The sequence below is a fragment of the Lithobates pipiens genome, unplaced genomic scaffold (genome assembly GCF_037356315.1).
Source record: "Lithobates pipiens isolate NorthernLeopardFrog02 unplaced genomic scaffold, aLitPip1_a1.2 Scaffold_66, whole genome shotgun sequence".
Taxonomy (NCBI): domain Eukaryota; kingdom Metazoa; phylum Chordata; class Amphibia; order Anura; family Ranidae; genus Lithobates; species Lithobates pipiens.
In genome coordinates this window covers 575532-601442 of record NW_027507888.1, presented here as the reverse complement: position 1 = coordinate 601442, position 25911 = coordinate 575532, and the positions used below count along the sequence as shown (strand labels likewise).

Sequence of the window (25911 nt, the reverse complement as noted above, 5' to 3'; positions counted from 1 at the left end):
TAAGATCTGAGGGTAAGTTCCGAAATGAGGGGAAGCTCTGCCGATTTAATCACCCAATCATGTACAAGCAAAAATGCTGTTTCCCCCCCCCCCCCCCTGCATATCCCCCTCAGATCAAAGGTGACTGACCTTCCAAGTGCACTTGCAGTGAAAAGTGGATTTTCCTTTAGTAAATCAACCCTCAGGTTTTGATTAAACACATTAATAAAACTTTACTCAGGTTGTTACATTATTTCCCCCCTAGAGTCCAAACGGAACATTCATTGGCAACCGCAAGACCTCCAGTTAATACAGCAGTCACACCATATGTGCCAAATCCTGAAGATACAAGGATAGTTGAGGCACCACCCGTAGCAGACTCCACATTGCATTGTGCACCTAATGACCACTCATACAGCCTCATCCCCATAAGGGACTTACTGGCTGAAGCACCATCAAGGGCTGCCACGGTTTCACCATGCTTGTCCGAGGAAGCTTCCAGTTCTTCACAATGCACATTGCCCATAGTGGAGGAGAATAAAGAGCAGGAAGAAGAGGATGCAGAAGATGCTATACCACAGGATCAACACACGTCACGGTAACTAAAATTTTGTTTACACTTTTATCTGCATCAATTCAAACTTTCCATTCTTCTGCATTTCTGATGTAATGCTTTTTCTAATAAAGGATTCAGTATATACACTGGACCACGCAAACAAGATTACGAATGAAAAAAGCGGGACTATACTTAAGGCATTCTCTGGACGCACCGATGCTTAAAGACTTTGCAACATACTTGCATGAAACTTTGGAGATCGAGAACTACACACAGGAGGTATGATGATACCAGCATGGTAATAGATTTGGTTACCAAACTGTTAACTGATTAAAAAAAAAAAAAAAAAAAAAAAAAAAGTATAATATATATTTATTAAATGTATAATAAATATTACATAACATATTACATACATACCATATAATATATTATATAGTTACAATGTTACTTACACCCCCAGAATGGTTCACAGATCGCAGTGTAAACTTTAAACTCACACAGGAATCAGACTGCAGGGTCCCTGTGCCATTTTTTGTCCGAATCCAATGCGAGTTTAGCCATACAAATGTATGGCTGAACTCACATTGCTCAGACATCACATGTGATCTGCACCTGCGGTGTGGGTGTGAATCGCATGCGATGTCCGAGATTTCAGCCTAGGTTCAGACTAGTGTATTGCAGAAAGTTCTTTCCAGGGGAGTACCTTAGAGAGTGTCTCAACCTACTGGACACAGAAAAATGGGGTTGATTTACTAAAGGCAAATCCTTTGTGCACTTTGAAGTTTTAGATCTGAGGGGGGAGATCTGAAATTAGGGGGGGGGGGGGCTCTGCTGATTTTATCATCCAATCCTAGACAAGCAAAAAATGTTGTTTATTTTCCTTGCTTGTCCCCCTCAGATCTAAAGCCACTACACTTGTAGTGCAAACTGGATTTGCCTTTCGTAAGTAACCCCCTATATATTCACAAGCTCACAACAGAAGCTCATTTCCTTCACAGGACTTTCTTGTGTAGGGTTTCTTTAGGACCCAGGGGTGAGTGAAGGCAGGGTCTGTTTGGGATGTCAGTTTATACATGGGGGTTAACGAAAGGCAAAGCCACTTTGCACTACAAGTGCACTTTAAATTTTACTGAAAGTGCAGTCATGGTAGATCCCAAATGAGGGGAAGCTTTGCCGGTTTTTATCATCCAGTCATGTTCAAGCTTATCCCCCCCTTGGCATGTTCCCCTCAAATCTACAGCGACTGCACTTCCAAGTGCAATTTCAAGTGCACTTTGCACTTGTAATACAAAGTGGATTTTCCTTTAGTAAATAACCCCCATGGTGGTGTTACATAAATGGACTAACCCAATGTCCTTACTTGAAATTCCAAGGCAGCATCTGTCTGATGGTGTTCAACCTATCAAATTATGAAATGGAATGATCATTCCGTCAGATAAATACTTTCGTAGCAGGTTTGATAAATGTGACAACACACCTGCAGTCAAAAGGCATACATTTAACTACAACCAGCTAAGTCTTGGATTTCAGTCATTTTAGCAATGAACTGAGTGGATATAAATATAATAGGATGACATATGTGATGCCATTTTGAAAAAAGATGGGATGCTGGCAGAGGCCATGATGGTACACCCCCGCACTGGTCAGCGCTAAACCTTTAGACTGAAAATGTAAAAATGAAAGAAAGAAAAAAAAAAACAAACAAAAAACAAACACACGGTAGTTCTCAATATACTATATTGTGTCATATATGCTCACTATATTTGTTTAAAAGATCAGTGAAATTCAAGGTGTAGCAAGATGTCCTCTGTTGCTTTATGACTATGTGCGTTCTTTCAGATTAGCAAACCTGCTCATGCACAGTTAGTATTCAGCTGACGGAATGTCACTCCCATTACCTAATCTGATGGGTTGCTGATGGAACACTGGCTCAAACACTGAGAATCAAGTAAACACCGCCATTAACTTGGTTCTCAGAGCTCTCTGCTCTGCCCTCTCCGCACTCACTCTAGTGCTGGGCTGTGGAGGGGGCAAGAGCAGCCAGTTCAGGTTCTCATGGGCTCACTGAGAGCCGGCGCTGGTCAATGAATGTGGTCGGATCCCGACCATAGGGTCATGACCCTTCCTGAGCATGGACTGGCACTGACATCACCCGCAGAGCTTCGGCCTGCAGAAAATGGTTCACAGGAGTGCAGAATGAACTGCACTCCTGTGATCCACAGGAGAAGTACAGCCAAATGAGCTTTGGCTGTACTTCTCCTTTAATATGACAGCCATGATTTCCTCTGTAAACTCTTTTCAATCTGCTGTTCCATTTTTTCTGTGCCAACACTGCAGTACACCCTTGATCCAATTTATAATCGATTATGATTTGTTTTACCCACTAGGTTGAAGATGTGGCCCGATTCTTATACTTCATGAATCCAAAACATGTAAACCTAAATTTTGTTAAGGACATAGGAAAATTAAATACGTTTTTTAACTCGTTGAAACATCACCTTAAGAACCAGACTATAAGTGGCTACCTGAAGCATATCCGACGCTTTGTAACATATCAGTTAAAGGGTACTAATCTGTCTGTTAAAGATCCTGAACTCTTTCAACACTGTACCTTTTTTATGAATGTCACCGATGATATGCTAAAGAGGATAACAAAGCTTGTATCTCGTGAGAACGTCGGTAAAAGGTAATGCAATTTTTGGTTGCGACAATTATTCCGACTTAGTAATTTCTTATAACTTACTGCAACGCTATACCCTTCACATCAATTACAGGTTTGAAAGCTTGATGACTGCCTCCAAAACTCCAACTGAATGCCGCAAGTTGCTGGAGGTTGCAAAGGAGTCCTTTCTGCAATCCATCAGGAAAGCACAAAATGAAGAGGCTTTAGATATTAGCACCAAGTGCGATATCATATATTACTTGGAAGCGGTTCTGGTGCTTAAGCATCTTCAGAGACCGGGCGTGGTTAGGAACATGACGGTAAGAAATAGATAATATCTCTTACATCCCTTATTTTATGCATGCCAATATTCTGCTTGCTTTGGTAGCTGCAGCTTGACATTGCATGTTATTGCTCAATCTGTCATCTACTAGGACCACCAGCTCTCTTTCTCCATCCTTCATTCCCCCAGCGGTTCTAGTGCATTACTTTACATTTTCCATATTAAACCTCATTTGCCATGCATTTGCCCACTCAGTTTGTTTAGGTTTTTCTGTAAAATTTCTATATCCTGACAAGTTATTGCCCTGCTTATTTTTTGTGTCATCCACAAAACCTGAGACATATTTATCCCATTCTCTAGATCATTTATGAATTTAATAGAATTAGTCCCAAGACATAATCGTGGGGCACCCCACTTGCCACTCCGGACAAGTCTGAGTACATGCTATTACCACCCTTTGGACACACCCCTGTAACCAGTTTTTGACCCAACAACAAATATTATGGTCCATGAAGAACAAGTCTAAGACTGCAGACCTCAGCTTGTAGATCAAGCGCTGGTTTTGCTTTGCCACCCTGGTTTAACCTTCATCCTTGTAATAATTTGTGACTGCAGAAGAGGTCTGTGTGTTTCACCTTTATTTTGTACTCCTAGATTAACGAGTGGGAAAAAAGGGTACACCACAGATATGTCTCTTCCGAAAACACAGTCACTTATACCATCATTGGGGTGCAGCTACACAAGACAGCAACAAACCAAGTAGCCGCATTTGCTTTGGAGGAAGAAGAGGAAATGGTAATATACTAATGAAAAGCGTTTGAGAGGTGGAAAATGAAGTTGGGGTACTGATTTTTTTTAATTATTTTGGTGCTTTTTTTTACAGTGGTTTAAAGTATACTATGAGAAGGTGAGGCCAACCTTGCTCAAAGGAAACACTCAGAAAAAGGAATTCTTTGTGTCAACGTCTGGGCACAGCATTTACAATGTGTCAAATGACATACAGAGACATCACAAAAGGTAATTTAGGAGTTAAAATATGAAATGATCTGTGAAAAAAATTGCAAGTCCCTGTCAAGTTGTGTTAAAAAAAAAAAAAAAAAAAAAACATACATGGCTTCTGTTGAGGGTGTTTTTCCCTCCCTCTTCTGATCATTTACATAGTAGGTGAGGGTGGGGTCACCAGTATGGCATTTGTAAATTGAAATCATATCCCCTCTCAAGTGTCTTCTCCAGAGAGAATAAGGTCAGTGCTTGCAACCTCTCCACAATGAATCTCCTCCAGTCTCTTTATTAGCTTTGCAACCTCTCTCTATACTCGCTCCATTTCCAGTACATCATTTCTGAGGACTGCTGCCCAGAACTTGACAGTACACTCCAGGTTAGACCAAGGTCTTGGAGAGTGGGAGATAAAAAAAAAAAAAAAAAAAATCTCTGGACTTAATCCCCCTTTTAAATGCATGCCAATTTCCATTTTTGCCTTGTTATCAGTAGTTTGTCATTGCTGAGCCCATCTACTAGGACCCCCCCAGGTCCTTTTCCATCCTCTGTTCCCCAGAGGTTCTCCCCCAGTGAGTAGATTTCATTTGTATTTTGCCACCCAAATGCATTTTACAGTTTTCCGCATTAATCCTTGCCCCCCATTCATTTGTTCAGATCTTCTTGCTAGATTTCCACATCCTGCGGGGGAAGTCATTGCCCTGCTTAGCTTAGTATTGTCTGCAAATAGAGAGAGAGAGAGAGAGAGAGAGAAACACATTTACCCCATCCTCCAGATAGTTTATGAACAAATTAAGAGCATTGGTCCCATCACAGTACCCTGTGGGATCCCACTTTCCACCCCTGACCATTACGACTACTTCCCATTTACCACTGCCCTCTGCGCTCACATTTGTAGCCAGTTTTCAATACATGTACTTACCCTAAAGGTCCATGCCAACTGACCTTATTTTGTACAGTAAACATTAGTGGGGAATTGTGTCACATGTTTTTGAAAAATACAGATATTCCCTAGTCTACAGGCCTTCCTTTATCTAGATGGCAGCTCACCTCCTCATAGAAGGTTAGTAGACTGGTTTGGCAAGAAATATTTTTCTTGAATCCATGCCGATTACTGATGATGATACCATTTTCATGACAGTACCTCATCATCCCCTCCAAGAGCTTGCATACCATTGAGGTTAGGCTAACTGGTCTGCAATTCCCAGGGATGCATTTTGGACTTTAAATATTGGCTTTTCTCCAATCAGCAGGTACCATTCCAGTCAGTAGAAATTTGGGACAATGGTATGGCAATCACTTGACAGAGTTCCCCCAAGGAGCCTCGGGTGCAAGCCATCTGGTCCTGCCAACTTATTAAGGTTACATTTTCCAAATCGAACTCTGTCAGGTCACCTGATGCCAGGTGACAGATTCACACCGCTGTGGTAGTGGACCCTATGGCTGACTGCTGCGGATGGAACTCTGGGTGGTTCAGAAATGCAGGTCCACTAGAGCACCAATACAGATCCCACTGGGAGCTAGAGCATAAGATTCCCCAGGGCGCGGAGTCTAAGAGCCAGCATGTCTTCGCCAGAGCCTCTAGTGGTAAGGATGGACTTCGCTGCAACTGGCTCCAGGTCGCAGCCCCCAGGGTCTCCCAGCTCACGGTAGGCCATTATGATGACACTACCCATGCTGCCAATCCAAATTGTGATAGAAAGTCCATCCCCCTCCTCCCTCAGGATAGAGGGCCGATTGCATACTCCTAGTATTATTTCCCCTTTGCAAATCTACCCGCAAGTATTCCACCTGGTCCCTAGCTTAGTGATGTCATCTCACATCAACATTATTCTTGATATACAGGCCCACCCCTCCCCCTTTTTAATAAGACCTGTAAGGGTAATCTCCAAAAACAATATATCACCACATTTTTCCTAATATAGAGTAGGATTGGCTATGACCCCTGTTAGTTTATATATTTCTATGTTAGTGAGAATTATTATAGTTATGTTTGTTTTATTCACTTTCCTATCCGCTGCAACCATTTTTTTTTGCATGAACAGAAAGGGTCCTCCAATGAAGCCATATATATTTCATCATTAATGATCTGACTGTGGTTAATTCTTCTCCACTGTATCGAAAGCAAAAAAAATACTAATAATACTGTCTGACATACAACTTTTTCCCCCTCCATTTCATTCTTAACTTTAGGTTTAAGCTACCAAATATAAACAGCCAAACAATCCGGCGAATATGTGAAACATGGACTATGCAAGAGTATTCCGACGTTGACCGTTGTATGTTTGCCAAATATCTCTCCCACACAAATTTGACTGCAGATAGATGCTATAGAGAGAAGACAATAAGTGGGATTTGTCATGCATCTGTACTGGTTACCCAAGCAGGTGTGAGGAGGCCAACCAGCAGCCAAGGAGAAACTTCAAGGTAATGAGTCATAAATTGGCTTAAGCTCATGTTCACATTGATGTCATTTGTCAAATAGCATGCACATATGTCTGAAATAGCCCCGATGTCGGCCTGACATGCGGTTATGAAATTGTGCGAGTTTGGCTGAACTGGCACAATTTCAACCCTGCAGCAGTGCGAACTGGGATAAAGGGTACGTAAGCTCAAAACAAAAATGGAGTATATTTTGTGGCTTAACAGTTTTCAGATGTGGTCGCTGCAATCTTTTTCTTCAGGCTTTTTTAACTTTATTTCCTGCTAGCTATGCAACCTGTAGCTCAGATCTACCCTAGGTTGGGAACATGCCATCCTAGCACAGGCAATGTTTTAAGACTTTAAAAAAAGTTTACCTTCCCCTGGTCTGAATCGGTGGTGATCTACCAGAACAACATGGGAGAAGTCAAAAGATCACCGGGCACAGTGTCACCTCCTCAGACCCTATTTAAACCTCTCATTGCCAAACTACAGCGTTGCAATTGAGTGCTTTACACAGCTATCATCATGGGTTTAAAACAAATGGGGAGGTTGTAACATATTGCCACCTTATCTCCTGTCAAACACACTGGGATCACTTTTCAGAGGAGCAGCAATGCCTGCTGCACTTGAGCCCTTATTTGCACCCTTAGAGCTTGTGAACACATAAAGCTGGGGGTAGGAGAAACCGATGTGGTTGTGACACAATGTTACTGCCCACAATCCCTACTCTTTACCTGTTGAGGAAGCAGCCCAAAAAAAAGGTGTACACATGCTGCAGCAGGAATTAAACCCACTCTTGTTTTTGCTGGGTGCTATGGCCTGCCAATTGATACCCATTCAAGTAAATGGACCCACTGCAAGGGGCACCACACCTGCATGATTCAGCAGGGTCCAAGTTGTTAAAGCAGCAAAAACAATGCTGCCTTAACCCCTGGTTTGCTGTACTGCACCAGGTTGCCAGACATTTGCAGAGCTGTGACATTCACTTGAATGGGTCATGCTTGGTAGGTGCTACACTCGCCAAATCATGAACGGGCATACAAGTCCTTCTGTGGCTGCAACATGTGTACACCCCACCGACACTGCAACTAAAAAAGGTGTCTTAGTGAAGGGGTGATAAAAAAGCAGCTTAAAAGGTGTTACCAACCCCCCAAATTTAATTTAACCCATCTACTTAAGATTTGCCATACTTAGGGAATGTTCCCTCAGTGTCCTGCTAAAATATCTAAGACAGAACAAGCTTTTAACTTGTACAGAAAGTGATGATAACTATTCCCAACATCAAAGAGTAAAAATTGAGTAAATTATATGTACACACACACACTTTAAAAATTAAAAACACACTTTTTCCCCCCCTACAGAAATGAAGAAGCTGAAAATGTCTCAATGGAACCTCAAAGTAAAAAAAGATGTTCCAGTAGGCTCCAGCGTAAGTAAAGCGTGTGGAAATAAAAGTGTATGTGGGAGTCACGGTCTGATATGCAAACAGGTGACTGGGAGGCAGTTCTGTCAACTTAACCACTTGCCGACCGCCGCACGACGATATACGTCGGCAGAATGGCACGGGCAGGCATATGGGCGTATATATAAGTCCCTGCCTGCCCGCGGGTGGGGGGCCCGATCGGGCCCCCCCCGGTGCCTGCGGCGGTCGGCATTCCTTCGAGAGTGATCCGGGATGAGGGGGCGGCCATTCATTCATGCGATTCACCCCCTCGCGATCGCTCTCGACGAATGGAAATCCCCCGTGACATCACTTCCTCTCCTGTAATGTAAACACAGGAGAGGAAGTGATGTCTTCTCTCCTCCGTGTCGGTATTTTTCGTTCCGACACGGAGGAGAGCGGATCGGTGAGTTGCACCAACACTCTACACACACAGTAGAACATGCCAGGCACACTCACACCCCCCCTTTACCCCCCGATTACCCCCCCAATTACCCCTGCCCCCCAGTCACAGTGACACCAATGTCTTTTTTTTTTTTTGCATTGGTGTCATTGGTGTCATTTGTGACTGTAATAACTGTTAGGGCAGTTAGAGTTAGCCCCCTTTAGTTCTAATGTACCCCCCTAACCCCCCCAATAAAGGTTTAACCCCGTGATCACCCCCCGTTGCCAGTGTCACTAAGGCAGGGTTCACATTGCAGCGGTTTATGAGAACGAATGTGATTCGCACCGCACTGCAGTGCAAATCACATCCGATCTCTGTGCGATTCGAGTTCAGCCATTCGCCGCACCCGCCGCACCCGCCACACCCGCCGCAAATTCGCACGGGACCCTTTTTTTTGGCCCGCAGCAGAATCGGATCGCATGGGTGTTCACACCATGCGATCCGAGTTAGCAGATCGCACTGCGATATGCGAACTGATCTGGGGGTGTCAGTAACATTTCACTGACACTCCCAGCAGTTCGCATAGGGCAGTGTGAACTGCCGCCGGGAGGCATGCGATGCGGGAACCCGCCGCGGATTCGCGGCGTTTCCGCATCGCTCCAGTGTGAACCCAGCCTAATAAGCGATCATTTTTCTGATCGCCGTATTAGTGTCACAGGTGACGCTAGTTAGGCAGGTAGGTATTTAGGTTCGCCGCAGCTTTTTATAGCGCCAGGGACCCCCATATACTACCGCATAAAGCCCCCTAGTTAACCCTTTCACCAGTGATCACCATATAACTGTTACAGGTGACACTGGTTGGTTAGTTATTTTTTTATAGTTTCAGGGCACCCGCCATTTATTACCTAGTCTCACTAGTGTACCCCTAAATTTAGGGGTGTCTACTTTCCAAAATGGGGTCATTTGGGGGGGGTTTGTGCCATCTTGGCATTTTATGGCCTTCAAAACTGTAACGCCCTTAGAAAGCCTGAAGGCGGTGCTTGGTTTTCGGGGCCCCGTACGCGGCTAGGCTCCCAAAAAGTCCCACATATGTGGTATCCCCGTACTCAGGAGAAGCAGCAGAATTTATTTTGGGGTGTCATTTCACATACGCCCATAGCATGTGTGAGCAATATATCATTTAGTGACAACTTTGTGTAAAAAAAAAAAAAAAAAAAAAAATTTTTTTTTTGTCATTATTCAATCGCTTGAGGCAAAAAAATAAAATATTCAATGGGCTCAACATGCCTCTTATCAATTTCCTTAGGGGGTCTACTTTCCAAAATGGGGTCATTTGGGGGGGTTTTGTACTGCCCTGCCATTTTAGCACCTCAAGAAATGAGATAGGCAGTCGTAAACTAAAAGCTGCGTAAATTCCAGAAAACGTACCTTAGTTTGTAGATGTGACAACTTTTGCGCAAACCAATAAATATACAATTATTGACTTTTTTTTTACCAAAGACATGTGGCTGAATACATTTTGGCCTAAATGTATGACTAAAATTGAGTTTATTGGATTTTTCTAATAACAAAAAGTAGAAAATATCATTTTTTTTCAAAATTTGCGGTCTTTTTACGTTTATATCGCAAAAATAAAAATCGCAGAGGCAAATACCATCAAAAGAAAGCTCTATTTGTGGGAAGAAAAGGACGCAAATTTTGTTTGGGTACAACATTGCATGACCGCGCAATTACCAGTTAAAGCAGCGCAGTGCCAAAGTGTAAAAAGACCTCTGGTCATTTACCAGCAAAATGGTCCGGTCTGAAAGTGGTTAAAATTAGCTTTCTTCAGCAAAGTATAAAATAATGGCAGGCGCTGTCTTCATGGGCAGTTCAAAAACACCACAAGCAACTCTTCTCATCAGTACCACACAGTATTTTTTGCTACCTTTCAGTGTTCTAGCAACAGTAGATGCGATAACTAAAGTCTCTTTTTCAGGCCAGCTCACCCAACAGTGTAAAGTCAAAATAAGGAGGCTTCCAGCCAGGATCCAGGTAGGTTATCAATGATAGCAAAACAGCCATCAACCAGCTGCTTTATTTTCACTTTTTTTTTTTTATTTTTTTTTTTTTTTTTAAAGCATAGTCTCTATAAACCACCCATCCAACATGTTCACTCCATAGGAACTTGCTGAGGCATTAGGCAGTTGCCACTTTGTAGATGGTCACAAATTGCCATGTACCTTACAGGTTAGGCTTGCAGCAATATTCAGAGAAGTACATGTTTGTTTACGTCTAGGACTGGTGTATACAATTTAAACAGAATACCAATCTGCTTGCTGTAATGGCTTAAAGGAAAGGCCATGTTAAAAACCAGCCTGAAGAGATTTAGCAGAAAATTCATATCAAAATAATTCTAGGTTCCTAGTACCCTAAATAGAGCCATCAGGACAGGAGGTTCTCTAGTGAGCCTCTTAATTCAAAGCCATTCTGATTTTTCTCCCGGCGTCAGAATGTAATTTCCAATCCCTGTGATTAAAATCTCTAGGGCAGAGTGGAGTAAAGCTTCACTGTCGTGCTTACCCCAAACACAGGTGGTCAGACACTATAGCTTGCTACTGTGTTCTTCACCTATAGCAGCCCCATTTTTCCATATGGCAAGCAGGCCTACCAGTACTCATTTACCCCCAAGTCTTAGACACAATGCTATAGTGCCTGGCCATCATGCCATGGCAAGTGCAAACTGAGCAAAGCAAAAAGGTACTTGCGGTTGTGAGACAAGTAGAGTGGTTCTATGACAGTCCAAATAAAAGGCAGGCAGTGTTCCAATAATAGTCCGATATCTGGTCCAAGTTCATACACAGGGACATCTAAACCAGCAGGCAGACAGGAGTTTTAGCAGGAATTCCAACCGTTATCACAGACATGCAGCTGAAAACTTATGTGGCTTGTAACAGGCTTGGTTTCAACCCAGAGACTGGACATATTAACCACCTTGCTGGTGGACTGAAAAACAAGCAGAAGGCAATTGGCAAAACCAGGATGCTGGAATGGAGTGCAGGAGCACCTGATGTTTCTCAACTCAATTTCATTCCAACAGGCCATGTTTTCCGGTTGTCCATTGTTTTGTACAGGTGATTTCATCAGTTTCACTGCCTTGTTAACCACAGCCATTTAATCTGAGGGAAATCCTGAAAACCTGATCTATTGGGCCACCTTGAGGACTGGAGTTGAGAAACACTGCAACCTGTCTGCATGCAGTTTTAATTCAATGTTTGTGCCCTACATTGTTGCAAAAGTATTTAACTTTTTTTCTCATCTCACAGGATTATTGAAAAAAATCAACACCTTTCCCAAGATCTACAGATGTCTAAAGAAAAACTGAATCAAAGCACCAGTTTTGTCATCCAGATTTTTATCCACCAAGATTGCAAAAGACTAATCCCTTGGCTTTTTTTTCTCTCTGAACAATTGAAGGCAGTAGTAATCAACCCTGTCCTCAGGGCCCACCAACAGGCCAGGTTTTGTATATTACCTTGGGGAGATGCAGCCTAGAATACTACAATCACTGAGCAGAAAATTAGATCACCTGTGATGTAGTTCAGTTCTCTTTCAAACCTCACCTGTTAGTGGGCCTGGATGGCAACTGGTTTAAGGTATTTTTCCACCTCTCTCTAGCTTGTTTGAAAAAATCATTTTTTATTGTTAAATTGTTTTTGTGCCATTGTTGTAGGTTCACATATCTTCAGGGAATTGCACAGGAGTCCCGTGAGTCTTCTGGTCTTGTTTCAGGTTTGAATTTAGCCAAAAATGATGCTGAAAATCAAACCTGAAATGGTGAACAGGGGATGCACCAGACCCCTGCAGTGAGCCAATCCATACTGCAGTGTGAACCCAGCAGCAAGTTTCCAATTACTGTACCATTTTAGGAATATTGTTGTGTGTTTTCTTAGAGCACTTTTCATCTAATTGATCTGACTTCAGAGGACTGTATTATTATCTTCTATTTAATATATATATTTATAATATATATATATATATATATATATATATTTTTTGTACATAAGTTTTGCCTATAGATTTAAAGAAATAAAAAAACAAAAAAAAAAACAATTTTGTTTTATGCTTCTTCAACAATGCTAGTTTTTATGGCTGTGCTTTCAATACTTTTAAGATAAAATAACTATTGGAACTTTTCTGTGGGTAGTTCTTAACCACTTCAATACAGGGCACTTAACCACTTGCCGACCGCCGCACGCCGATGTACGTCGGCAGAATGGCACGGGCAGGCATAAGGGCTTACATGTACGTCCCTTGCCTCCCGCGGGTCGGGGGCCCGGTGCCTGCGGCGGTCGGTATTCGTTCGGGAGCGATCCCGGACGAGGGGACGGCCATTCATTCATGGCCACCCCCTCGCGATCGCTCCCGGCGAATGAAATTGTCCGGTGACATCACTTCCTCTCCTGTAATGTAAACACAGGAGAGGAAGTGATGTATTCTCTCCTCCGTGTCGGTAGTTTTCGTTCCGGCACCGAGGAGAGAGCATCGGTGAGTTGCACAAGCACTACACTACACAGTAGAACATGCCAGGCACACTCACACCCCCCCCTTTACCCCCCGATCACCCCCCAATTACCCCTGCCCCCCCAGTCACAGTGACACCAATTGCTTTTTTTTTTTTTTTTGCATTGGTGTCATTTGTGACTGTAATAACTGTTAGGGCAGTTAGGGTTAGCCCCCTTTAGTTCTAATGTGCCCCCCTAACCCCCCCAATAAAGGTTTAACCCCGTGATCACCCCCCGTTGCCAGTGTCACTAAGGCAGGGTTCACATTGCAGCGGTTTATGAGAACGAATGTGATTCGCACCGCACTGCAGTGCAAATCACATCCGATCTCTGTGCGATTCGAGTTCAGCCATTCGCCGCACCCGCCGCAAATTCGCACGGGACCCTTTTTTTGGCCCGCAGCAGAATCGGATCGCATGGGTGTTCACACCATGCGATCCGAGTTTGCAGATCGCACTGCGATATGCGAACTGATCTGGGGGTGTCAGTAACATTTCACTGACACTCCCAGCAGTTCGCATAGGGCAGTGTGAACTGCCGCCGGGAGGCATGCGATGCGGGAACCCGCCGCGGATTCGTGGCGTTTCCGCATCGCTCCAGTGTGAACCCAGCCTAATAAGCGATCATTTTTCTGATCGCCGTATTAGTGTCACAGGTGACGCTAGTTAGGCAGGTAGGTATTTAGGTTCGCCGCAGCTTTTTATAGCGCCAGGGACCCCCATATACTACCGCATAAAGCCCCCTGATTGCCCCCTAGTTAACCCTTTCACCAGTGATCACCATATAACTGTTACAGGTGACGCTGGTTGGTTAGTTATTTTTTTATAGTTTCAGGGCACCCGCCATTTATTACCTAATAAAGGTTTAACCCCCTGATCACCCGGCGGGTGTCATTTGTGACTGTAATAACTGTTAGGGCAGTTAGGGTTAGCCCCCTTTAGTTCTAAGGTACCCCCCTCACCCCCCCAATAAAGGTTTAACCCCGTGATCACCCCCCGTCGCCAGTGTCACTAAGGCTGGGTTCACATTGCAGCGGTTTATGAGAACGGATGTGATTCGCACCGCACTGCAGTGCAAATCACATCCGATCTCTGTGCGATTCGAGTTCAGCCATACAGATAGTATGGCTGAATTCGTGTCGCACCCGCCGCACCCGCCGCAAACTCGCACGGGACCCTTTTTTTGGTCCGCAGCAGAATCGGATCGCATGGGTGTTCACACCATGCGATCCGAGTTTGCAGATCGCACTGCGATATGCGAACTGATCTGGGGGTGTCATTAACATTTCACTGACACTCCCAGCAGTTCGCATAGGGCAGTGTGAACTGCCGCCGGGAGGCATGCGATGCGGGAACCCGCCGTGCATTCGTGGCGTTCTCGCATCACTCCAGTGTGAACCCAGCCTAATAAGCGATCGTTTTTCTGATCGCTGTATTAGTGTCACAGGTGACGCTAGTTAGGCAGGTAGGTATTTAGGTTCGCCGCAGCTTTTTATAGCGCCAGGGACCCCCATATACTACCGCATAAAGCCCCCTGATTGCCCCCTAGTTAACCCTTTCACCAGTGATCACCATATAACTGTTACAGGTGACGCTGATTGGTTAGTTATTTTTTTTATAGTTTCAGGGGCACCCGCCATTTATTACCTAGTCTCACTAGTGTACCCCTAAATTTAGGGGTGTCTACTTTCCAAAATGGGGTCATTTGTGGGGGTTTTGTGCCATCTTGGCATTTTATGGCCTTCAAAACTGTAATAGGTAGTGAGGAGTGAAGTCAAATATTTACGCCCTTAGAAAACCTGAAGGCGGTTCTTGGCTTTCGGGGCCCCGTACGCGGCTAGGCTCCCAAAAAGTCCCACATATGTGGTATCCCCGTACTCAGGAGAAGCAGCAGAATTTATTTTGGGGTGTCATTTCACATATGCCCATAGCATGTGTGAGCAATATATCATTTAGTGACAACTTTGTGTAAAAAAAAAAATAAAATAAAAAAAAAAAAAATTTTTTGTCATTATTCAATCGCTTGAGGCAAAAAAATAAAATATTCAATGGGCTCAACATGCCACTTATCAATTTCCTCAGGGTGTCTACTTTCCAAAATGGGGTCATTTGGGGGGGTTTTGTACTGCCCTGCCATTTTAGCACCTCAAGAAATGAGATAGGCAGTCGTAAACTAAAAGCTGCGTAAATTCCAGAAAACGTACCTTAGTTTGTAGATGTGACAACTTTTGCGCAAACCAATAAATATACAATTATTGACTTTTTTTTTACCAAAGACATGTGGCTGAATACATTTTGGCCTAAATGTATGACTAAAATTGAGTTTATTGGATTTTTCTAATAACAAAAAGTAGAAAATATAATTTTTTTTCAAAATTTGCGGTCTTTTTACGTTTATATCGCAAAAAATAAAAAATCACAGAGGCAATCAAATACCATCAAAAGAAAGCTCTATTTGTGGGAAGAAAAGGACGCAAATTTTGTTTGGGTACAACATTGCATGACCGCGCAATTACCAGTTAAAGCAGCGCAGTGCCAAATTGTAAAAAGACCTCTGGTCATTTACCAGCAAAATGGTCCGGTCTGAAGGTGGTTAAACACCTTCCTGCCCAGACTAGTTTTTAGCTTTCAGCGCTGTCACACTTTGAATGACAATTGCGCGGTCATGCTACACTGTACCCAAATGAAATTTTTATCATTTTTTTCCCACAAATAGAGCTTTCTTTTGGTGGTATTTGATCACCTCTACAGTTTTTATTTTTTGCGCTACAAATAAAAAAAATACCGAAAATTTTGAAAAAAGCATTTTTTTTTTTGTTTCAGTTTCAAAACTTTGTAAATAAGTACGTTTTATCCTTCACTGATGGGGCTACACTGATGGGCACTGATAAGGCGGCACTGATGGGCACCAATGAAGTGGCGTTGATGGACACTGATAGGCGGCACGGATGGGCGGCACGCATGGGCGACACGGATGGACACTGATAGGTGGCACAAATTGGCACTGATAGGTGGCACAGGTGGGCACGGATAGGCGGCACAGGTGGGCACGGATAGGCGGCACAGGTGGGCACGGATAGGCGGCACAGGTGGGCACGGATAGGCGGCACAGGTGGGCACGGATAGGCGGCACAGGTGGGCACTGATAGGCGGCACAGGTGGGCACTGATAGGCGGCATTGGTGTTATACTGTACTAATGGATGCCAATCAGTGCCAAACAATAATGCATGCCAATCAGTGATGCCCATTGTGGGCACTGATTGGCATCCATTGTGCTGACTGGCATCCCTGGTGGTCTAGGGAGGATTACCTTTTCCCTGGTGGTCTGGTGGCATCCCTGGTGGTCCAGTGTGGGCATCCTCGGGGGGGGCTGAGCTGATAATCGATCAGCACAGACCCCCCTGTCAGAGGAGCAGCCGATCGGCTCTCCTCTATTCGCGTCTGACAGACACGAGCGAGGAAAAGCCGATCACCGGCTCTTCCCATTTACACTGTGATCAGCCGTGATTGGACACGGCTGATCACGTGGTAAAGAGTCTCCGTCGGAGACTCTTTACCGAGATCGTAGTTGCCGGATGTCGGACTGACACCCCGCAACAACGATCGCCGCGATGCGCGCCCCCGGTGGCGCGCAGCGGCTCATAATCCTGAGGACGACATATGACGTCCGGTCAGGATTATGAAACCACTTTGCCGCCGTCAATTTGTAATAGGGCGGGCGGCAAGTGGTTAAATACGCACACCCAACTCAGGCAAGCATTTGCACCAGTGTTGGTAACATTATTAACGTGTGGCCATTTCAAATAATTCTTAGTCCCGCCACTTTAAGAATCTGCTATGACAGCAAGCATTTATTTAACATTTTCTGCCATTTCTCAGATTAGTAGATTGGTAATTGAGACCAACTCTGAGCTGGCATAGAGAGGTATGTGAGTACTCAGAGCGGGCAATTACTTTTTTTGGGAAGCTAACTGTAAGTACACAATATAGTGCTGTCGGTGGGAGATTTTTTGTCTGACAGCTAAATTTGAAATGGGACAATGGTGTCAAAGCCCAAAAAGGACAACTGCCCACGTTTGGGAAATCATTTGTCGTTAAATGGGCAGAGTGTGATGGAGAACTGAGACTAGCTTCCCATCATGTCTGCAGAGAGCAAGTTTGGAAGCAGACATTGGGCTGCATATTGGCTATAGATCCCCTTATTATTTTTTTTCTGTGTCTAGCCAATCAAAAGCAACATGGAGCTGGAGGTCCCCATTAGGCTCCACACATCCCAGTACCACAATCATTTGCATCAAGCGTGCCAAGAGAATTTTGGAGTTTCCCCAAACTACATATTAATCTATGAGGGATAAAAGTGAAGATGAAATTTTACACATAAAACAACAAAAAACTTCCACACAGACTCCACTAGGACATTACTGTGAATACACAATACCTTATTTATTTTTATTTTTTTTAATAGCTCGTATTCTATACAATGGAAATATCATGTAGCATTTCTCTGTAATAACATTGTACAAACGTTTTATTCATCCTAATGGAATACTGCATCATGCTCCTATAATTTTGAGTTTGCTACTTTTCAAGATTATTTCTTTATTCTGCAGACAGTGAGGGCTTCTGTCTGCATTGGTTTGCAACTACAAAATTAAACTATGCATAGTAATAGCAATTTGAAAGCATTCTGGGGCAAGTTTATATGAGTTGGTTTGCCTAAAAGAGCTCATCCTGCAGACAATGGGGGCATCTTGTGGCCTTTCTGAGCAAGCACAAGCTCTTCTAAACTATATACACTAATGATAATCATTCTACATGGCATGCTTAGATGCATTCATGAGTTTTGTAAGAGCTCATTTATCTGCAGACAATGCATTTTTATTTATTTTTTGCATTGTTTTGCAACTACAAAATCAAATAAACTGTTGTGTATTCATGGTAATGCTCCCATGAGTTCTCGTGAGTTTGTTTGCTTTTAATAGTTACCCCTGCAGACAAATAGTGACATCTTGTGGCATTTCTATGCAAAAACAACCGTATGTCAACTACATTCAGAGTAATGGTAATCTAGAGAGCATGCTCTGAAGCATGCATATCAGTCTGTAAGAGCTCATTAAATCTGCAGACAATGTGGGCTTCGTTTGTGAAATGTTTTGACACTAGAATATCACTTAAAAAGCTGTATTCATAGTAATGACAAGCTAGAGCATGCTCAGATGAGTTTGCATGAGATGGTTTGCTTACAAGAGTGATCCTGTAGACAATGGGGACATCTTGTGGCTTGTCTAAGCAACAACACTCTCTTGTTAACTATATTCACAGTAATGGTAATCTAGAGAGCATGCTCAGAAGCATTCATATGAATTAGTAAGTAGTCTGTAGACAATGTGGGTTTCTTTTCTCATTGTTTGGACACTACAAAATAAGATACAGTGTCTATTTATAGTAATGGAAAAATAGAGCATGATCTGATTAGTTCACATGAATTTGTTAGCTTACACAAGCTCATCCTGTAGACAATGGTGACATCTTGTGGCCTTTATAAGCAACAGCAATCAATCTCATGTCAACTATATTCACGCTACTATTAATCTATAGAGCAGGGATAAGCAATTAGCGGACCTCCAGCTGTTGCAAAACTACAAGTCCCATCATGCCTCTGCCTCTGGGTGTCAGAGTCTTGCTATGCTTCATGGGACTTGTAGTTCTGCAACAGCTGGAGGTCCGCTAATTGCATATCCCTGCTCTAGAGCATGCTGAGAAGCATTCATATGCATTTTAATTGTTACTAACAGCTCAGTATTCTGCAGACAATGTGTTTTTTTATTTATTTAAATTCTTCAATTTTTTAGACACTATGTGATGGTGTAAACAGTGTATTTATAGCAATAGCAAAATAGAACATGGTCAGATGCGTTCATGTAAGTTTGTTAGCTTACACAAGCTTATCCTGCAGATAATGTGGACATCTTGTGTCCTTTCTAAGCAACGCTCTAGTTGTATGGACTACATTCACAGTAATGGTAATCTAGAGAGCATGCTCTAAAGCATGCATATCAGTCTGTAAGAGCTCATTAAATCTGCAGACAATGTGGGCTTCGTTTGTGAAATGTTTTGACACTAGAATATCACTTAAAAAGCTGTATTCATAGTAATGACAAGCTAGAGCATGCTCAGATGAGTTTGCATGAGATGGTTTGCTTACAAGAGCGATCCTGTAGACAATGGGGACATCTTGTGGTCTGTCTAAGCTACAACACTCTCTTGTTAACTATATTCACAGTAATGGTAATGTAAAGAGCATGCTCAGAAGCATTCATATGAATTAGTCAGTAGTCTGTAGACAATGTGGGTTTCTTTTCTCATTGTTTGGACACTACAAAATAACATACAATGTCCATTTATAGTAATTGAAAAATAGAGCATGATCTGATTAGTTCACATGAATTTGTTAGCTTACACAAGCTCATCCTGCAGACAACGGTGACATCTTGTGGCCTTTATAAGCAACAGCAATCAATCTCATGTCAACTATATTCACGCTAATATTAATCTATAGAGCAGGGATAAGCAATTAGCGGACCTCCAGCTGTTGCAAAACTACAAGTCCCATCATGCCTCTGGGTGTCAGTCTTGCTATGCTTCATGGGACTTGTAGTTCTGCAACAGATGGAGGTCTGCTAATTGCATATCCCTGATCTAGAGCATGCTGAGAAGCATTCATATGCATTTTAATTGTTACTAACAGCTCAGTATTCTGCGGACAATGTGTTTTTATTTATTTATTTACTTCTATTTTTTTGACACTATGTGATGGTGTAAACTGTGTATTTATAGCAATAGCAAAATGGAGCATGCTCAGATGCATTCATGCAAGTTTGTTAGCTTACACAAGCTCATCCTGCAGACAATGTGGACATCTTGTGTCCTTTCTAAGCAACGCTCTAGTTGTATGGACTACATTCACAGTAATGGTAATCTAGAGAGCATACTCTGAAGCATGCATATGAGTCTGTAAGAGCTCATTAAATCTGCAGACAATGTGGGCTTCGTTTGTGAAATGTTTTGACACTAGAATATCACTTAAAAAGCTGTATTCATAGTAATGACAAGCTAGCGCATGCTCAGATGAGTTTGCATGAGATGGTTTTCTTTGAAGAGCTGATTCTGTAGACAATGGGGACATCTTGTGGTCTGTCTAAGCTACAACACTCTCTTGTTAAATATATTCACAGTAATGGTAATCTAGATAGCATGCTTAGAAGCATTCATATGAATTATTAAGTAGTCTGTAGACAATGTGGGTTTCCTTTCTCATTGTTTAGACACTACAAAATAAGATACAGTGTCTATTTATAGTAATGGAAAAAATAGAGCATGATCTGATTAGTTCACATGAATTTGTTAGCTTACACAAGCTCATTCTGCAGACAACGGGGACATCTTGTGGCCTTTATAAGCAACAGCAATCAATCTCACGTCAACTATATTCACACTAATATTAACCACTTGCAGACCGGACCATTTTGCTGGTCAAAGACCAGACCACTTTTTGCGATTCGGCACTGCGTCGCTTTAACTGACAATTGCGCGGTCGTGCGACGTTGCTCCCAAACAAAATTGACGTCCTTTTTTTTCCATAAATAGAGCTTTCTTTTGGTGGTATTTGATCACCTCTGCGATTTTTATTTTTTGCGCTATAAACAAAAATAGAGCGACAATTTTGAAAAAAAAAACGCATTATTTTTTACTTTTTCTTATAATAAATATCCCCCAAAAATATATAAAAAACATTTTTTCCCTCGGTTTAGGCCGATACATATTCTTCTACATATTTTTGGTAAAAAAAAACGCAAAAAGCGATTGATTGGTTTGCGCAAAAGTTATAGCGTTTACAAAATAGGGATAGTTTTATAGCATTTTTATTAATAATTGTTTATTATTTTATTTTTTACTAGTAATGGCGGCGATCTGCGATTTTTATTGTGACTGCGACATTGTGGGGGACTCATCGGACATTTTTGACACATTTTTGGGACCATTGTCATTTATACAGTAATCACTGCTATACAAATGCAGTGATTCCTGTGTAAATGACACTGGCAGTGAAAGGGTTAACCAGTGGGTGGCAGTGTAGGGGTTAAGTGTTCCTAGGGGTGTGTTACTAACTGTGGGGGGGGGGGGGGGTTGGGCTTTCATTTAGTGTACACTGATCTCTGCTCCAATCAGCACCGCTTCCCCTCATTATACATCTACCCCTCAGATTTACAGTGACATCACTTCCATTTACAATTTCAAGTGCACTTTTCACTTGTATTTTGCACTTGTAATGAAAAGTGGATTTGCTTTTCGTAAATAACCATTTTTTTTTTGTATTGGTTTGCAACCAGAAGATCAAATAAACTATGTAATCAGAGTAGTGGCGAATTACTATGCGCAGACAAGTTCATATGAGTTTGTTAGCTCATTCTTTATAAGCAAAGGCATACTCGTATAAACGTTCACAGTAATAGCAATCTAAAGCCGTGTTTCTCAAATCCAGTCCTCCCAACAGTTTGTTTTTACTGCCATAAAATGGCTATGGTAATTACTAAGCCAATTAAACTGATCACATCACCTATGGGAAAAACATGCATTTATAGGAGTCTGCAAAGACCTTATTAATCTCCAGACAAAGTGGGCTTCATTTTGTCATAATTCTTACACTAAAACATCAAATAAAAAGTGTAGTCACAGTAATGACAAGCTAGAGCATTCTTAGAGTTCATATGAATTTGTTAGCTTACAAGAGCTCATCCTGCAGACAACGGGGACATCTTGTGGCCTTTCTAAGTAACAGCAAGTTCATATAAACTCCATTCACAGTAATGTTAAGCTAGAGAGCATGTTCCAATGCATGTGTATGACTTTGTAAGAGCTCATTATTCCACAAACTGATTTGTTGCATCAGTTTGCAAATACAAAATGAAATAAACCTGAAGCAACAAATCAGTTTGTGGAATAATGAGCTCTTACAAAGTCATACAAATGCATTGGAACATGCTCTCTAGCTTAACATTACTGTGAATGGAGTTTATATGAACTTGCTGTTACTTAGAAAGGCCACAAGATGTCCCCGTTGTCTGCAGGATGAGCTCTTGTAAGCTAACAAATTCATATGAACTCTAAGAATGCTCTAGCTTGTCATTACTGTGACTACACTTTTTATTTGATGTTTTAGTGTAAGAATTATGACCAAATGAAGCATAATATCAACCTAAGACAAAGGGCAGACAAGTTGATACAATTTTTTTTTTTTCAACTCACAAGAGCTCAATCCTGCAGACAATGGCAACATCTTTTGCCCTTTTTTTAAGCAATGGCATTCTCATATACACTACAGTATATTCTCAGTAATGGTGATCTTCTAGAACATTGCTTCTCAAACTTTTTTTTTAGTCAAGGCACCCTCTAAAAGTCTCTGGGCACCCCATTTTAAAACATCATTCTGATTGTTTGTTTTATATAAGTGTCATCCAGACACTTAATACACTCACTGTTCGGTGTGATTTTATTTCTGCAAATCCTATACACTTTTGCACACAGGTACTGACTAATATGCCCAAGTTTCTCTTCCTCAGTTTATTTCCATCACTAAGCTAATGTAACCCCCAGCTCTTACAGAGAGGGATAAGCGGAGGATTATTGGTTGTTAGGACACCGGTGGCTGAAAGGTCGTAATGGTGCACAATGAAAACCTGTGGTTTTATTTAACTAAAAGGCATGCTTGCTCTACCTGCTGGCTTGTATACCTTTGTGGTAAATATTTAGGAATTTTGCATGGGTACTCTGGTGGAAAATGGCTGATCTCGAGTGCATGCTCATAAACATTCATATGAGTTTGCAAGAGCTTATGATTCTGCAGACAACTGTGGGATTGTTTGGCTTGCAACTAAAAAATGAAATGTGGTCCAGATAATGCATGGTTCCTAGATCCAGGTGGGCCCCCCAGAGAAGCACTGCCAAGGCACCCCAGACAGAAGTCGTCTTCAGAAGCAGGTGCTTGTCAAGTCTTATTGGGGAGCACTGAACCCAGGCTCTGAGCGTTAGGTTGGCCTTATTGCAAACTGTAATAAATAGTGTTTGAGCAGCACACCAGCACTTGTTCGATGTAACAAAAAATAAATAAAACAAGTGCATAAAACTAATATGGAATAGATAATCATGCAAATAACAAACTAATAACAAAGGAAAGGCCAGGCCGACCATCTAACACATACATAAAAGAGAAAATTAAATATAAACATATGATATGAAATCAAATATAGAAGATAATACAGATCTTTCTCCATTGCACACAGTCCAAGCCACCGTCTTCTTGACTGTCTGCTTTGGACTAGAGGGAGGGGAGCTTAAGACCTACCCCCTGTCATATGGGGGTGTCCTGCCAGATAGAAATCAAGGGGACCCGGGCAGCCTAACAGCTGCCCTGGCCAAGCGTATCCGGCTGGCTGGATGCACAATAACAACAAAATGGAATAGCTACCCAACAGAGGTGTTGCCTTTATAAGTTTGAAAGGGTATGTTCATTGTGGCACCACCATTAAGCAGTGTAAAGTTTGGGGGTTATAGCCCCACACCACCATGTGCAAAGCCATTTAACTGTAAACCAAAAGTGGTTTACCTTTTCTTAAGGCAAGCACAAAGAAATGCAACACACAAAAAGTCTGCTTGTCAACAAAAGCACAAACAAAATATAAGGAAACAGCCTCAGTCTGGCTATCTGGCAGCTTCTAGCAAATGCGCATTACTCCAAAAGGGTGTCTCCACCCAACTCCTACTTCTGTCACCGTGCCTAATACTACTTCCCGTTTTTAAGCACTGCTTCCCAGAGGCTCTAAAACCTTTGTAGACTGGAATCACTGTAGCTAGGAGTGGAGGCCATTTTGTGAGAATAGCTAAAATATAGGGCACACTGGCCTAGTGCATTATCAAACCAATTTATTAAAATATATGAATACAATCGTGAAGATGTCTGCATGTATAGAGGCAGGGGGTTCCAGTATGTTTGTGAGCATTCAGCCCCTACCCTGCCAGCCTTTTACTAGATCCCTGAAAACTCATTTATTCAGGGAAGCCTATCCCACACCCACCTAACAACTGTACCTGATCCACCCCATCAAATCATCTTCTGCAGCTATTACTTTTTGTTACACCCCACCCCCCCCCCCCGTTTAGAATGTAAGCTGCACAAGCAGGGCCCTCCTGTCCCTTCTGTATTGAACTGCATTGTAATTGAGCTCTACATTGTAAAGCCCCCCCCCCCTCTACATTGTAAAGCACTGCACAAACATTTGTCGCTATATACATAGTGTATAATAAGTTAAAGACATGCTCATCAGGCCATGTGCGCGGCTATCTCTCATCTGTTGCTATAACCACCAAATCTGGGAGTGGGGGTCCTGAATGAGAGCCCTTGGCCTAACATGTTTTGAAGGACTGTCCGTCAGGGGTGTATGTCCATTTCCTGCCCAAATTTCCCATTTAGGGGCAGAAAAATCTCTTGTTTCAAATGCCATCAGAGAGGACTGCAGTCTTTCTCCTTAACATGGCTGACCCAGAAATTCCTCACCCACCTATGGCAAGCCCCCTAAGTACCCACACTCTTCCCTTAAAGGGATCCTAACTTAAAAACTGGTGCCACGTAGCACCCCGTACAGGATCCATCCTTGCCGTCCTGTACAGAGTAAAATGTTGGAAAGCAAAGGTTTAAAAACAATATGCACTTGCTGCATAAGAGGGAATTGGACATTTGGTCATGCTCAGAGAAGGGTCAGCTTCAAGGACTGCCTAGTTCAGCATGCAAGTGGATGAATACTACTGAGTTAATCGCTTGTCTATAGGACATGGATGTGGTTTCGCCTTTTGCAACTGAGCACCACATTTCATGAACCGTGAAACTTAATGAATCTGCAAGCCAAAAGCGGCACCGTGTTAACTCACTTCATGCTTATAAAGTGGCAAGTCATCCTCCTGCAACATGCTCACATACGCACTTAACGCCAAGCTGCTAGTGACATGATAGAATTCTATACAGCTGTCATTGTGGATTATAAAATCCTCTGTGGCCTTGTGATTGTGAAGGACCTCCCTAGACGGGAAGCATGCAGGCACAAATAATTTTCTCATTGGATGATCTTTCTGACTGGGGGACCTCAAAGTCTGCATGACAAATTGGCGGTGCGTTCAAAAAATAGTTAAGGTAAATTGTAAGGGCTGCATCATCGACAATGATGGGGTCCTGTGGGTGCCAAGCTGCCTACTTTAATGGGAAGCAGGCTGTAGCTTCTCATTGGAGGAGTAAGAGTAGCTGTCCATTGTTGGCTTGATGCCCCACTAATAAAAAAAAAAAAGTGAAGCAGAGGGAAAGGGGATTGTGTGAAATGAGGCTCCTGACTACATTACTGCAATTGGCTATTTGTGCCAAGCTAAACATACTATCTAAAAATAGTTAAGGGTAATTTCCAGGCTGTTTCATAGACTTAAATATTACTTGTGAGTATGAAACTGGCTTTCCAGATGGGAAGAAGCCGGTAGGGAGGATGAAGCTCCTAACAGGAGGACAGCTCTTGGCTATGCGCACCAAGCTGGACATTCTCTAA

General features: G+C 42.5%; 1 long non-coding RNA gene across 1 annotated transcript in view; it reads left to right on the top strand.

Moving 5' to 3' along the window:
• The first annotated feature begins 12291 nt into the window (after positions 1–12291).
• Positions 12292–25911, top strand: part of LOC143958945 (uncharacterized) — a 126274-nt gene continuing 112654 nt past the window's right edge. Inside the window, exon 1 of the long non-coding RNA XR_013270153.1 lies at positions 12292–12361. This is a non-coding gene — a long non-coding RNA (uncharacterized LOC143958945). The remainder of the gene's footprint in view (positions 12362–25911) is intronic.